Source organism: Sinocyclocheilus grahami, unplaced genomic scaffold, assembly GCF_001515645.1.
Source record: "Sinocyclocheilus grahami isolate Dianchi unplaced genomic scaffold, SAMN03320097.WGS_v1.1 scaffold74.1, whole genome shotgun sequence".
NCBI classification, from domain to species: domain Eukaryota; kingdom Metazoa; phylum Chordata; class Actinopteri; order Cypriniformes; family Cyprinidae; genus Sinocyclocheilus; species Sinocyclocheilus grahami.
Genome location: NW_015505253.1, coordinates 934,362 through 950,644, shown reverse-complemented (window position 1 = coordinate 950,644; position 16,283 = coordinate 934,362). Strand labels below are relative to the sequence as shown.

Genomic DNA, 16,283 nt, shown 5'->3' with positions numbered 1-16,283 from the left:
GTTGCTATTTTGAGGAACTGAAAATAGACTGCGCCATAGATCAACTCAAACCTGGTCTAAAGTCTGGCGCCATATTTTTTCTTTGTTATTTAAAGAGCGCGTTATTAATATGCACCTATAGGCGGGTGCACAACGCACGTACACTTTGCTTATTACACACACAGGGCAGCACACAAACATTTTTAAAAATGAAAAATTACATTCTGCCATGTAAATAGCGAAAAAAAAATAATTGTTAATATTTGCATCATTTATGATTTATTTTATCCTCCCGCAAATAATAAGAATGCATTTTTTATTTCCCGACCCGCAGATTATACGCAGTGCCCATGGATATAAGAAAAGCAAAATATGTTTGCTGTGTAAATCAGACGGACTTACTGAACAACATGCAAATTCATTCTCTGCCAGCAGGAGGTGCTTTAAAGCGGGAGAAACAGAGGTTTCCCCAGTAATGGCTGTACACAATGCAGCGCTGACTGAGCTCACAAACGCTGCTTTATCAGGCATATAACATGCAAGATGAAATTAAAATGACATCGACAATTTTCTAAAGATAGTCTTCCTTCAGAAACGCAGTGATATAAAAACACCTGCACCTCGTTTTGATTTTTAAACGTGCAGTAGCCTACGTGCTCATGTTCAACGAAGCCTTTTGGAAAATCGGACAGTTTTGATATTGTGGCGAGCGCCACAAATAAATAAATGTATGGGAACACACATCCCACAGCACAACCACCTGAGCCCAACTTCAGTCTGCTCATCACCTTAGCTTTAACGGTGTTTGTAGCCGGCACCATAGCCAGACTTATAAACAAACACAGACCGAAAGTTAATTTCGGGCCAGGCGCGTTCGCCCGATGAAACAGTCTATATAAAGCTTGAAGCATCAGAATCGGCATCGGTATCGGCCGATCACCATGACAAGAAATCGGTACTCCGTATCGGCTGCAAAAATCCTGATCGGATCATCCCTAATTATGTATACAAATCTAATATAAAACAGTTTAAATTGTAATAGCCTTGGTGATTTCTTTCAGAAACGTAAAAAAAATCTTAAATAGTTCAAAGGTTTGACTCTTAGTGTATGCATGCATAATGTATTACATAAAATATTAGTAGTAGTAGTGGTAAAAATACTATATACTGCTCTCAAGTAAATACAAATATGAAAATATGAAAACAGAATGTGTATAATTTTAAACTTGCGTATTCTTTTGACTTTGACTGGTAATGTAATCATCTAAGCATCCTACCAATACCACCGCAACAACCCAGAATGACCTAGTAACCTCACAGCGGCACACTAAAGCGACTGGAAAGCAATGCCACCCACCCACAACATCCTTCCGCAAATGTAAAAGTCTACTGCACAACATGCAATTCCAATCAAACTGAATTGTAAATTGCCATGCAAAAGTGGCAGCTTGCATTACGCCTCATTTCTGACTCGGAGTGACTGGACAGGGATTCGCGAATGTGGTAATATGGAAGAGGTTTGTCTGGTGTGAATTGCATCAACACACCTACACAGGAAACTGCTGCAATGCCTGACTCAACTGCCGCGGCCTTGATAAGCCTCCACAATACGTCTCAAATGGAGAAAAAAAATGCCTACATACAAACGGCCACTGCAGCTTGTTTAAAGGGCAAGCTGACATTTCGTTTTATCTCCAAATGTTCCTAAAACAAGCCTACAGCAAATTAAATGTACTTTTTGGGAAATGACAGCCCACAAGGACCTGCGTTCATGTATGACATAACTGGCTGAGGCATTCATTTTATTTTTGTCCTCGAGTTAAAAGCTGAGATGATTCAAAGTATCCGGGGTTAATCACCTCCCTCCGGGGCGACCAGAGCACTGTAGGCCTCTCACCCACCTCGGCATCGGTATCGGCCGATCACCATGACAAGAAATCGGTACTCCGTATCGGCTGCAAAAATCCTGATCGGATCATCCCTAATTATGTATACAAATCTAATATAAAACAGTTTAAATTGTAATAGCCTTGGTGATTTCTTTCAGAAACGTAAAAAAAATCTTAAATAGTTCAAAGGTTTGACTCTTAGTGTATGCATGCATAATGTATTACATAAAATATTAGTAGTAGTAGTGGTAAAAATACTATATACTGCTCTCAAGTAAATACAAATATGAAAATATGAAAACAGAATGTGTATAATTTTAAACTTGCGTATTCTTTTGACTTTGACTGGTAATGTAATCATCTAAGCATCCTACCAATACCACCGCAACAACCCAGAATGACCTAGTAACCTCACAGCGGCACACTAAAGCGACTGGAAAGCAATGCCACCCACCCACAACATCCTTCCGCAAATGTAAAAGTCTACTGCACAACATGCAATTCCAATCAAACTGAATTGTAAATTGCCATGCAAAAGTGGCAGCTTGCATTACGCCTCATTTCTGACTCGGAGTGACTGGACAGGGATTCGCGAATGTGGTAATATGGAAGAGGTTTGTCTGGTGTGAATTGCATCAACACACCTACACAGGAAACTGCTGCAATGCCTGACTCAACTGCCGCGGCCTTGATAAGCCTCCACAATACGTCTCAAATGGAGAAAAAAAATGCCTACATACAAACGGCCACTGCAGCTTGTTTAAAGGGCAAGCTGACATTTAGCTTCTGCGATTACTGCAATACTTGCCACTGCTGTGCCATTGAGCAAGACAGTTAACCTAACAATAGCCCCGGGGACAGCACACAGCCCTGACCCTGGATGACTCAATTTCTTACTCCATCTGTACATAACCATGATTACATATAAATGTCTGCGTTGAGAGATGGAAAATAACACTCTTCTCAACTCCTCATCCTCTAGGGAGCACGACCGGTTGTCTCACACGAAAAATAGTTGGTCTGCATTAGCTTGATAGCTTTGATAACCAAAATCTAACACACTAAAATCACTTTTTGCAGAAGTTTTGCCTTTGACTATAAGGATATACACTACCAGCCGAAGGTTTTTACGATTTTTGAAAGACGACTCACCAAGGCTGCAATTATTTAATCAAAAATACAGTAAAATCAGTAATATTGTAAAATAATTACAATTTAAAATAACTATTTTCTATTGTAATATATTTTTAAAAGGTAATTTATTTCTGTAATGCAAAGCTAAATTTTCAGCAGCCCCATTACTCCAGTCTTCAGAAATCATTCCGAATCAATATACAACTGATAATACTGAACAGCAAATCAGCATATTAGAATAATTTCTGAAGGATCATGTGACACTGAAGTCTGGTGCAATGGCTACTGGAAATTCTGCTCTGCATTACATTTCAAAATATATTAAAATAACAGGAATCAATTACATTTTTGCTTAAAAAAAGCTTTAAGGGATTACTTTTAAAAACATTTTAAAAAATCTTAATTCTTCCACACTTTTGAATGGTAGTGTAGAGTAACAGGAAATCCAAAGGAAGGCCGAACTTAAACCTGCATGACCCACATGAGAACGACAGCTCAATGTGTCTGGAACATCTGCACTAACAGCTGCACCATGGCGCTAACATGAAAAAAAATTCTCTAAAGCAGAAGGCTGTGATGGGACACTCTCTGGAGACAAATTATTCAAATGTTGTTGTTAAACGTTGAGGCGTAGGCTTTTAAAACCTGCCAACTGTGTCAGCATTTCAACAAAAACGAGGGATATGCGAGTCGTGTTTCTGATGATAGCATTGTCCTGAGGTACCGGGCAGCTGGAATTGGTATCTAGAGATCGGTAGGGCGGTGTTAAGCCATCACATGCAGGCTGCACCATCTCCCTGGTTTCCTGAAGCCGGACCTCTTCAGAGTCAACTTACACAATGAGATCTGCCACATACAGACCCCCTCGGTCTATGACTCCCTGTTAATACCTCTGTGACGATCATAAACAGTCTCAATGATGGCTGACAGCAGATGTTTTTCTAATAGGAACCACAATAGGGAATGTCAAATGCAAATGCCTAATATTAAGGTTGCTGGATTTGAAGGGTAGAATTTTGTAAGATTTTAGTTTTATAGTTAAGTTTCTTACAACAAAAACGTGGCAATTTTCCATCATCGCTCTAATAGAAGGACAGAGGTCAGCATGAGACAATGAAAAAAAAAAAGTGAGATATGATGCAACAATCAATTGAAATTCATCTGCTGAAAATATACAGTAGTGTTCAAAGGTTTGGGGTTGGTAAAAGGTTTTCTATTTGAATACATTTTCAAATGTAATTTTTTACTGTGATGCAAAGCTGAATTTTCAGCATCATTATTCCAGTCTCCAGTGTCACATGATCCTTCAGAAATTTGAATATGCTAATTTGTTGCTCAAGAAACATTTATCATCAAAATTCTTATTTTCATATTGTTGCTGACAAATGCCCAATATTAAAATGTACAGTTTTTTTCTAAATAATAATAAAACTCAGTCAGTTAAAATGCTATAAGTGAAATTAAGCATCAAAATATAATGTACAGTATGAAAAAAAATGCAATCTGCTACAGATAACACTTAACAGTGATGATATTAGTGTTTTAAAGATTTACTTTGAGTGTTAGATTAATCCAAGTTTAAAATAAAAAAAATAAAAAATCTAAATTTTAATTGAAAAACTATTATCAGCCAATAAAGTAACAATTTATCATGCATCCATATTTATTATTTTCTGAATTTCATAGCTTCACACTGTGAGTGTTGTTGTGAAGTGTTGTGTAAAACTATAATTTTAAAAGCACAAGGTAGCTCTTTTTATACAACGAGGAAATGTATACATAACATAAAAAACAGAACACCGGCACTCTGTGCACAACATCTCTGACAGGATGACCCAGCTTTTTTGGGCCAATTCGCTGTCAAGGAGCTATAAATTCAAAATAAATATTTATAAACAATGCCAATAACAGAAGGGAATGCATGTCACCTAGCTAATAAAAATTAATGCTTTGGCCAGATCTGGAACAGCATTCTGAACAAGACATTTAGCGTTGTGCTAAATCACGTCCATAAAATGTCAAACACTCTCATTCTAGAACTAAAACAACTTTGTTCCTGCTCATAACAAAAGGCATGTGAAGCACATGGTTATGTCAGCCCCGGTGTATTCTGGGGTGTGGCGTAAATCAAATCCCATCGCAGGGTTACTGTACAATCTGTGACCTGCAATCCAAGCTGATGGATGGTCAGAAAACAGAAAGAGCGCACGCTGGCACAGACTGATTCCGTTTCCAGGTCGAGACAGATTCTTAAGATAACACTCCCTGGTATGCAACAGACTGTGTAAGAATGTGCTCCTGGGAACAAGCATTTGTGCAAAGACAAAAGGCGTCGATGAAACAAAAGAAAGGGAATGGATCAAAAACGGTCTCTCTTTTACAAATACCTGTAAACCTGCCGAACCAGTACAGCAGCATTCTGGAGGGTTAGACACGACGGGCCGCATCCGTTTTAGTGCGCCAAAGACGTGTGCTCAGAATACAGAGTGATCGTCTACACCCTCCCTTATCCAACCCCTCAAGCCTTCCCCATCGGCCTACAGCAGATGACTACGAGCCTCGCTAGACCTGTGCATGCTGGCTAATTGGTCTCAAAGAACATTAAAAGAAAATAAAAAATAAATGGAAGAAATTGCATTGAACGATATGGCGAAATATGGCAATGGGGTCGTCTGGTCTTTCTGTCTAGAAGTAGCTTAAAAATGCTATTGTTAAGCCTGTTTATGGTCTCTATAATACACTATTGTTCAAATATATTGTTTTCATAGAAATTAATAGTTTTATTCAGCTATTAAATTGACCAAAAGTTTCAGTTAAGACATTGTAATGATATATTTAAAATAAATGTTCTTTTGAACGTTCTAAATTACCAAAGAATCCTGACAAAAATGTAAGTTTCCATAAAAATATTAAGCAGCACAACTGTTTAACAGTTTTTTTTTTTTTAACAATCGCTATGACAACTTTTTCAATATTTTTTAAAATTTTCCTAAACTCAACATCCGTCTGTATAGGTAATACAATTAATGCATTTCTTGTTGCTTTGACACAAAAGGCATGCAGTTAACACACATTTAAAATGCTTGAACTTCTTTTACACACAAGCTCAAGCAAGACCAAAACAATGGATTTTTGGACTGCCAATTTTACAAATGCTTTCACACTGCATGTCAGAACAGATAACATCATGTTCTAAAACCTAACTTATAGGCTAAAGTCAAAGTGAACAGCTGTTCATATTGTGAATTGAAACACAAATATATCCTGTTTTTACTCATTAATGAGAAACTGATTGAAGTTATGCAAATATATAAATTACAACTGAATCCCATCTAGGAAACAGACTCAGGTGTTGAGGTTCTTTCAATCGCATGACCATACGGTATACAGTAAAAGACGACCTCTTTGGGCTGATCTTGTGTGGAAAAGTGCACTCCTGCATAAATGAGATTTTAGAAGATCTGCACCAAAGACTGGTGCCAGAGGTAGAAAGGGGACGGGTGGGAAGCCACTTGCCAATATATATGTGATCACATGGAACAATGTGGCATTACACTATTCCCGTGCAGTCACAGACTTGTTTGACACCCATCCAAGAATGATGTCCATTTTCCTTGCCCCTTACTCCACTTTCCTCAACCTCATTGAGGAGTTTGTCTCAGCCTGGAGACGGAAGGTTTTTGACCAAATGACCCTCCTGGATGCAATGGATGCTGCATGCCAAGACATCACAGCTGAGCCAGGGGTGGATAAGGCATACCAAAAGACACCTTGCCAGAGAAGAAGATATCAGGTGTGATGAGAACATGTGGCCGAATGCAGAATACCATGAAGATTTGATGACTTTATTATTATTATTTTTTATTCTTCTGTGGCTTTTTCGGTTTGTATATTTTTGCATAGTAAATGCCAACTGTATTGCATATTTGTGTTATATTGCAGTAGTGTCCTGTTGCAAATAAAGCCTTTAATTCAGTAATTCTGTCTCGGTCTTTTTTTTTTTTTTTTTTTTCATAAACCGTACATTCGATAAAGCTACTCATTCATTTTTCGTATTGAATTTCTGTAGCAAAAGAAAATGCATGCATTTACCAAACCCAACAAAACAAAAATGTAGAGAGGCTTCAAATAAACTGCAAAACACAATCTATGATCAATACAATATAGTATTGTATAAGGGCAGATCTGACATACAGTAAAATAAAATAATGCAGTGTTTGTAATTCCATCAGATGTTAGTGTTTTTATGACATTGTGCTTTGAGTAAATGTTCCTGCTGGAAGATAACATGTGTTAGTGTTTTGGAATAAGTATTTGATTTTGAGACATGTTTGCAGTGTTTTGGTATTGTGTTAGTGTATTATTAGGGCCTTTCGCACCACTTTAGTTCCAGAACTAAATGTACAGTACTAAAGTACTGGGATGATTTTGCGCAAACTATTTCCCAGTACCATTTAAAGGGTTGCATTCGCACCGACAGTGTGTACTAAGAAGTGATGTAAGCTGGTCAACAGCAATGTCATTTTTGCGTGGAGCTGTGTTTTTGTTGTCTTGCGGGTTTCACAATAATCGACATGGAAAGTTGACGTATACGTAAAGCGACTGAAAGAACGGAAAGGAGGACTAAGAATCTCCAACGACAACTGGCAGTGCTACATTTGCTACAAGTGCCTGCTCTTCAGCGTCCGTCCATCTATCGCTGTTCTCCATACTTGTGAAATAAGTTGACACAATGTTTACAGTATGTTTACACAGCGTTTGAAATCATGGCGGGTGAGGGCGTTTTCGTACGTGTTTGGCCAATCGAGGTCTACTTACGTCACGGGTAGTACCAGTTGTGCTGGTTAGACCCTGCTCTGGAGTAGGAGCTAATTTGGTTCTCGAAAAAGGCAGTCCGGTACTAAAAATCGCACCCAGTTCCGGCGGTGCGAAAAACGCCAAAAAGTGGGTAGTTCCAAAATTAAATTCTGGTACTATGAAAAGGTTCCCACGGTGCGAAAAGGCCCCATTGTATTTTGAAAATTAGTGCTGGAGTTTAGTTTACAATGTGTGATTTTGACCATGAAATTAACCGTTTTGCCAATTGTGTGTTATATGTGTGTTGGTGCTTTAAGAGTTTAGAAAAATTGTAAGGAGAATTGAAAAAATTGTTTCTCAGATACCAATTCTAAATCAGAAGAAACACCATGTTTGCTTTTCTACCGCCCCTCTGATGTACATCAGCAATTGCTCTAGATAAGCAGGTTCCTCTGAGCTTATTTGCAAGTTTTAGTGGGCTATCAATCATCTGCTGCTGGCTCACGTTTGAACATGTTTAAAGATAAAGACAGATTACACAGTGAAACAATCACAACTAAGCAGACACAAGGTACAGATTGCTAAAAACATTTCTAGAAATATATATGACAGATATACAACAGATTTAAGTTAGTTGAAAGTTTGCGATTTATGGCTTTGGTTCGATTTATGACGGTCTACCAGAGGAAAATCTCACTCACTCATAGGAGCTCCAAACAGAACGGTATCCAGAGCCTTGAGCTGTAGTTTCTGAAAGTGACTCCGGTCCAGAATCTTCAGGACGGTCTGTGTCAAAGTAACGTTCTTTACCGCCAATCTAGAAAATAAAAAAAAATTATTAATAAATACAGAAGTGGAGCAGACGCATTCTGAATAAGAGGCCAGACTTATTAGGTCAAAAAGAAAAATGAGTTTCAGAGCTAAAGACAAAACATTTGACCATAATAAATAGGTTTTAAATCCATGAATGATGCTCACAGCGGTCGAGTTTTGAGTGCCAAGTAATTCCTGTCTTACCGAAAATAGAATAAATGCTCAGTTAGGACAAGTGTCAAGTGTTTCTCATCACACTCGGACCAAACTCATTTAACCAGCATGTCAGAAGTTAAGAGCACGATCTCAAACATATTTAACACATCCTGCTCTTTTCTTTAAAGCTGCGGTGTTTAATTTTTTCACTACTAGTTATCACCAAATGGCACAGAGATGACCCATTTTTGGGAAAAAGAAACCAATGTACAAATGGCATAGCATGAATTCCAGATGTCTGGGCATATTAAACTGGCATTAAATTTGTTTTATAAATGTTATATTTACTTACACAACACCATTCAAAATTTAAGGGTCAGTAATTTTTTGAGAAATTAATACTTTTATTAAGCAAGGATACATTAAACTGTACAACAAGTGACAGCAAAGACATTAGCAATGTTCAAATATTTCTATTTCAAATGCTATTCTGAATCTTCCATTCATTTGACCATATAAATAATCACACACACACACACACACATACACGTATACATATACATATTAGGGATGCATGATATATCGGCCACCATATCGGTATCGGCCGATAAATGCAATTTTTTTCTGTTATCGGTATCGGCCTGATAAGAAAATTTGGCCGATATCTTAAAGCCGATAACATACACACACATATGCATATATGAAGTTTATTTGCAAAAACTCAGTTTTTACAAATTTTCAAAAATCATGTTTATTATGTTATGTTTTTGTGTTTTATTGTGTTAGTTAGCTATTTTTTTTGTTATTTTTTAACCTAGTCTAAATAACCCAACTGCAGTTTGACAGATTAATTGGAAAGCACAATTAAAAAAAAAAATTTTGTGAATCGTTAAAAACGGAGTTTAGTTTACATTTTTGCATATGAACTATCCATATACACATATATATATATATATATATATACACACACACACACATATACATACATATACATATATATATATATATTTTTTTAGCAGCACAATGGTTTTCAAAACTGATAATAATAGCCAGCTTATTAAAATGATTTCTGAAGGATAATGTGACACTGAAGACCAGAGTAATGATGTTAAAAATTCAGCTTTATCATCACAGGAATAAATTACATTTGAAAAATAGTAAAATAGATGATGTTATCTCACACTATTATTTCACATTATTACTGTATATTTGATCAAAATGCAGCCTTGGTTTGCATTAAAGACTTTTTAACAGTAGTGTGCATGTATGTGCGTATACACAATTATAAACACATATAATGCACTATTAAAATAATATAAAATTCGTTTTTTTTATTATGTACAATATTATAAAAATTATACTTTTAGAATTACAGCTTTAAAGGACCACTCTACCCGTTAATTGGTCGTTTACTCACCGGGGCATGGATGTACCATTGAAATTCAACTTCCGGAAGGCTTCTTCATATTGTGACAGCTCGACATAATCAATAAGCCACTCCACAACCTTATCCACTGTCCAGTTGTACACTGAGGAAGAGAAACACAAAGCTAGAATTAGGCCAAATTCATGAGCATCATCACGTATCAGAACTCATTTATCAAAACAAGCTGATAAATGCTGTGTAATATAATGTGTGACCAAAAGTGGGTGGCTATGACTTAAAATTAGTATCCTAATGGAGTTTTTAATTTAGTAAGAATCGTGACGGTTTTTAAAAACAAATCGTTACATCAGAGGTCTGCAGGGAATAGAGCGTGAAAGTCAATATCTGATTCTGAAGAAGCTTCTCTTTCATGCTGGATTTATCGCTCTTAATCAATTGATAAATGATCCTAATCATACTGTGTGCTTTTTCTGTTTGCCTTTCAATTGCTGTTTGTACGACTGTACAATACGAGCCTGGTGAGATCTTGGGTAGAAGTCAAATCTTTCATGTCAAACTATATATATCTTAGAACAAACTTACTTAAAATGGGGTTTATGAGAAAACTACAGGGGATTTGTGAGGTAATAAAAGCTAATAATTAATACAATTAATTTTAAAAAAATTAAAATAAAAACTAATAATACATAAAAACAAAATCTAATGTAGAAAATAAGAAACATCAAAATAAAACTTACTAAAAAGATCAAATATTATTTTTGTTTACATATTTGTTTACCCACGTCACATGACTTTTTGGGACATTGCTAGGGTTATCTGCCGGGTCACATTCTGGCAATGAAACATGAGAAAATTCGCAAAAAACACAAAAAGTAGTTTGCCAAAGGCCAAGTTTCATTGCAATTAATCAGCTGTCAATGGCAATAACACACTAAGCGATCAAAGCTGCCCATGATATTTCAATGAAAAGGGAAAAGACACCAAAAATAAAGCATTCAGAGCAGAGTGACAGCTGGCATAAAAACCATCCAGCATAGACATCACATTTTAATGGAGTACAAATATTACACTGGCATAAATAATAGACATATTCACTGTCACACCACATTTGAAAAAAGGCAGACATTGCCAGCTCTCAAAGAAAACACTGTAAGAGTATATCTCTCTCTCTCTCGCCTGACCCTGGCACAAACTCTGCTCAGTGTGTGTGTGTGTGTGTGCGCGCGCTGGGACAGATCGGCTTTCATAGCCTTGGCTCTTCAGCTGTGCTTTGAGGAAGAGCTGCAATGCAGGATAAAGCAGACCAGAGAGAGAAATAAAAAGAGAGAGAGAGAGAGAAAACAAGGACCAGAGGAAACAGAGAGAGAATGCCTGAACCCTAGACAGACATTGTGGAGGGTTTATAGTAAGATCCAAGAATACAGTATTTCAATGTGCACAACCAGAACACATGCATGACGCATCATGCAATCCCATAATACAATGTGCTTGACTTGACTTTTCATTTTCAGATGAAGGAAGTGCAAGTAGCAAGTGTGACTTTTCATTCATTCATAGGGATGTGGCAAACTATATTTTTAAAACGGGTTCATTAGCAACATATCATCACTAAGTGCAACTCTTAAAAATGATAACTAACAGATTTAACATACATAGGTTAAATTACAACCTGCATTACCGTTCAAAAGTTTAGGGTTGGTAAGATTTTAAATGTTTTGAAAGAAGTCTCTAGACTGCATGTATTTGATCAAAAACGCAGTAAAAACAGTAGTATTATGCAATGTTATTACAATTTAAAATAACATTTAATATATTTTAATATGTAATTTATTTCTGTGATGGTAAAGCTGAATTTATAGCATCATTACTCCAGTCTTCAGTGTCACATGATCCTTCAGAAATGATTCAAATTTGCTGATTTGCTGCTCAAGAAACATTTCTTATTATCAATATTGCAAACAGATGTGCTGCTTAATATTTCTGTGGAAACCAAGATACTTTTTTCAGGGGTCTTTGATGAATAGAATACAAATTAAAATCTTTTGTAACATTAAAAACACTTCTTACTGACCCAAGACTGACAACCTTTTATTGCACTAAATTATCACAGCATCAGTTATAATGGGATAATCAATGATGCTGTCACTATATTACTAGCTTCCAATGTAGACGGTAAAAATAATATAGATAAATGATCTAACTGCCAATTTGGTTGCTGAATAACCAGTATTATTTTCTGTTACTTTTCATAGTTTCGTTTATGATTTGAGCATGAGGTCACACAAACTAGTGTTCTTCTGGGTCTCTTAGCTTAACAACAAAAGATAAGGGAATCGTATTTTCCTTGCATTTGAAACTTGATAGGTAAATGTATTGTGATGTCCTGACTTTACACTAATATATGGTTACTTACTAATTAAACTTTTTTTTTTTTCATTCAGACACAAACCTGTGATACATTCCGGTCCACAATTGCTGCAATGTGCAGCAGTAGATACACTGCAGCAAGCAGCACACTTTTATTCCTTTTAGCATTAGTTTTACCAAGGCCTCATTCACAGCTGTACATTTATGAGCAGGAGCACATGTTGAGTGTTCTGGAGCAGGTCTGGAATTTATCTAGATTTGGAGGAGGTGTTGAAAACTATTGAAAAGTGGCTCCCTAAGCGTTCACACTCCTGCTGCTAAGAGGCCCATGTTAACACTTAACACATGCCCTACAAAAAGTACCATGCATTAGCATTATGATTGTACTATGTTACATTAAAGTATAGACATTGTTATTATTACTAAAAAATACAAATAAAATACTTCTGTTGTAATATTTCACTGTACAATAAAAAATATATATTATTATTATTAACAAATAACAAACATTGTTGACATTTTACAGTACTCTAAAACTAAAATATTATGGCATTGATCATTTTTCCATGTTCCTTTACCACTGTATTAACATGGCCAAGTAATATATTTAAAAAAAAAACATGTTATTAATGATACATGCCATGGCAAAACCATGTGGTATCACAAAATTAATTTGGGAATTTTTTTAAATAATTAACCGAGCAGTAGAGTTCAAGGCACATTGTGCGGTCAACTGAAAAAAACTGTGTTTTAAAGTCAGCAAAAACCTTGTAAGAATGTGAGTCCGCATTAGCAAAGGTCAACTGATGAGCGGTTTCTCATGAAAAGGTACAACATATTCCCCACTGCATGTGAGAAAATAGCTTTTAGTGCTAATGGCTCATTATGAAACGGTCACGCTCACCTTCCGAACTCTTCCAGGCATTCCACAGGTCCTCCACGCTTATGAGCTGGTCGTCACCGTGGATCTGGAATTTATCTAGATTTGGAGGAGGTGTTGAAAACCATTGAAAAGTGGCTCCCTAAGCGTTCACACTCCTGCTGCTAAGAGGCCCATGTTAACACTTAACACATGCCCTACAAAAAGTACCATGCATTAGCATTATGATTGTACTATGTTACATTAAAGTATAGACATTGTTATTATTACTAAAAATACAAATAAAATACTTCTGTTGTAATATTTCACTGTACAATAAAAAATATATATTATTATTATTAACAAATAATAAACATTGTTGACATTTTACAGTACTCTAAAACTAAAATATTATGGCATTGATCATTTTTCCATGTTCCTTTACCACTGTATTAACATGGCCAAGTAATATATAAAAAAAAAAAACATGTTGTTATTAATGATACATGCCATGGCAAAACCATGTGGTATCACAAAATTAATTTGGGAATTTTTAAAAATAATTAACCGAGCAGTAGAGTTCAAGGCACATTGTGCGGTCAACTGAAAAAAACTGTTTTAAAGTCAGCAAAAACCTTGTAAGAATGTGAGTCCGCATTAGCAAAGGTCAACTGATGAGCGGTTTCTCATGAAAAGGTACAACATATTCCCCACTGCATGTGAGAAAAGAGCTTTTAGTGCTAATGGCTCATTATGAAACGGTCGCGCTCACCTTCCGAACTCTTCCAGGCATTCCACAGGTCCTCCACGCTTATGAGCTGGTCGTAATAGATATCATTAAAATATATATATATAATATATATTATGAAATATTAAAATAAAACCAATAACAGCAAATAAATACATATTTTTCTAATGGATAACAGACGCTTTTACAGCTATGTAGGGACTTAGCCTATATCTTAACCCAGCTATGACAAGCAATACTACATTTTGTTGGTCGCTTGGTTTCCAAGCTGGATAGTCCTGCCCACACTGAAAACTTACTGGACTGATAATGACATTTTGTTTGACCATCATGAGCAAATGACCAGAACATAATTCAATGACAATAAACGGTTTACTCTAGAGAACAGCCAACCCATGTCATTGGACAGGGTCTATCTTACATGTAGACAATGTGATATTTTAAGACATTCTGGGTCTATTAATGCCGTTGAGTGTTCTGAATATATAGAGAGCAAAGGCTCTGTTTGCTCCGACACAGCAGATGGCAAAAATGATTACACAACATAACGCAACAGAAGGTTTGAGCGCAGTTCATGGGATATTTAAGACGGTAGAGAGCTTCAAACTGTGGTTAAATTGCAATCACTGTGGGAGATTTGTCATAAACATGTAAATATTTAAACAGACACCAACCACACCCGTTTTCTTGAAATAAAATGTGTTGGTTTTAACAGCATTCAAAATGGCTTACGACGGACATATTGAAACATGTAAAGATGCTTGGCTTTTCCCCCACAGCGGCAATAATTAAAATCCACAATTTCACTGGAAACGATGTCACCAAGCCATTAAAAAAGAAAACGAGTCATGGTTTTCAAACACAGGCCAAGACATTCTTCAATATGCCCACTCAAAGACAAGTGTCGGGCAAGATGAGCAAGACTGCAGTGTGGAAATCGACCCTGAATGTAGCGCAACCGTTTCTAACGGTTAATTTTTGCCATCGTAAACTCCACTCTATGCCATCAAACAGTCATTTGGAGATTTTGGAAAAACGACTCTCAGAAGAATACCAGGAAGCTGGCATCCATTCCGTGGGATTTGCCTCGATGCTGCTTCGAGAAGGCTGGAAGCAGCAGGACAGCACGCCTACACAGCATATCACTCGACTGAAAGGATGCCAGGAAAGGGCAGGCCCTGCGGATGCTTCTAAAACGACACCCAACAAACACGACCGGCTTTCCTCAGGCAAACGGCCACCGGTTCCAAAGCAGCAGCAGAGATTTTGGACATCATTCATAAAAGAGAGGTGGTACAAAAGGCGAGTGAGTTTATTGCTAGGGAACATATTGCCGAAAGAATGAACAGGCCTAGCCTGTCGGGACTTGAGTCTTTCGTTGCGGTTTTGAGTGGGCTAGTGTTGTTCAGTGTTAGCTAGTGGGCTAATTTACATTGGTAGCTGCTAGGCTAACTCAATGTGGGTGAAAGAGAAAAACAGATTACAGTATAATGAAACAATACTGGTTCAGTGAAAAACATTATATAGGACTAATTCGAACTTAATCCATATGAAAAGTTTTTTTTGGAACAGCTTATTGAACCGTATATAATATATACAAATATATTATAATATTGGGTTCACACTTAAAAAAACATTTCATTCAGAGGCCCAAACAGAGCAAAAATATGTAATTTGGTACAGAATACAGATATTAATTATATGACCAACAATTACATTATGATAACTTATGTCAATTAGGGATGCACCGATGTATTGGCCACCGATATTTATCGGCCGATTTTTCCTCAATTTACAACCATCGGAATATCGGCTATAGAAGGAAAAAGGCCGATATGACAAACCAATGGTTTATTATATATACAGGTGCATCTCAATAAATTAGAATATCATGGAAAAGTTCCTTTATTTCAGTAATTCAACTCAAATTGTGAAACTCGTGTATTAAATAAATTCAATGCACACAGACTGAAGTAGTTTAAGTCTTTGGTTCTTTTAATTGTGATGATTTTGGCTCACATTTAACAAAAACCCACCAATTCACTCTCTCAACAAATTAGAATACTTCATAAGACCAATAAAAAAACATTTTTTGTGAATTGTTGGCCTTCTGGAAAGTATGTTCATTTACTGTACATGTACTCAATACTTGGT

The 16,283-nt window shown here is 36.5% G+C and overlaps 1 pseudogene; it reads right to left on the bottom strand.

Moving 5' to 3' along the window:
• LOC107585776 (stromal interaction molecule 1-like) overlaps positions 1 to 16,283 on the bottom strand; it is a 53,340-nt pseudogene that overhangs the window by 19,326 nt on the left and 17,731 nt on the right.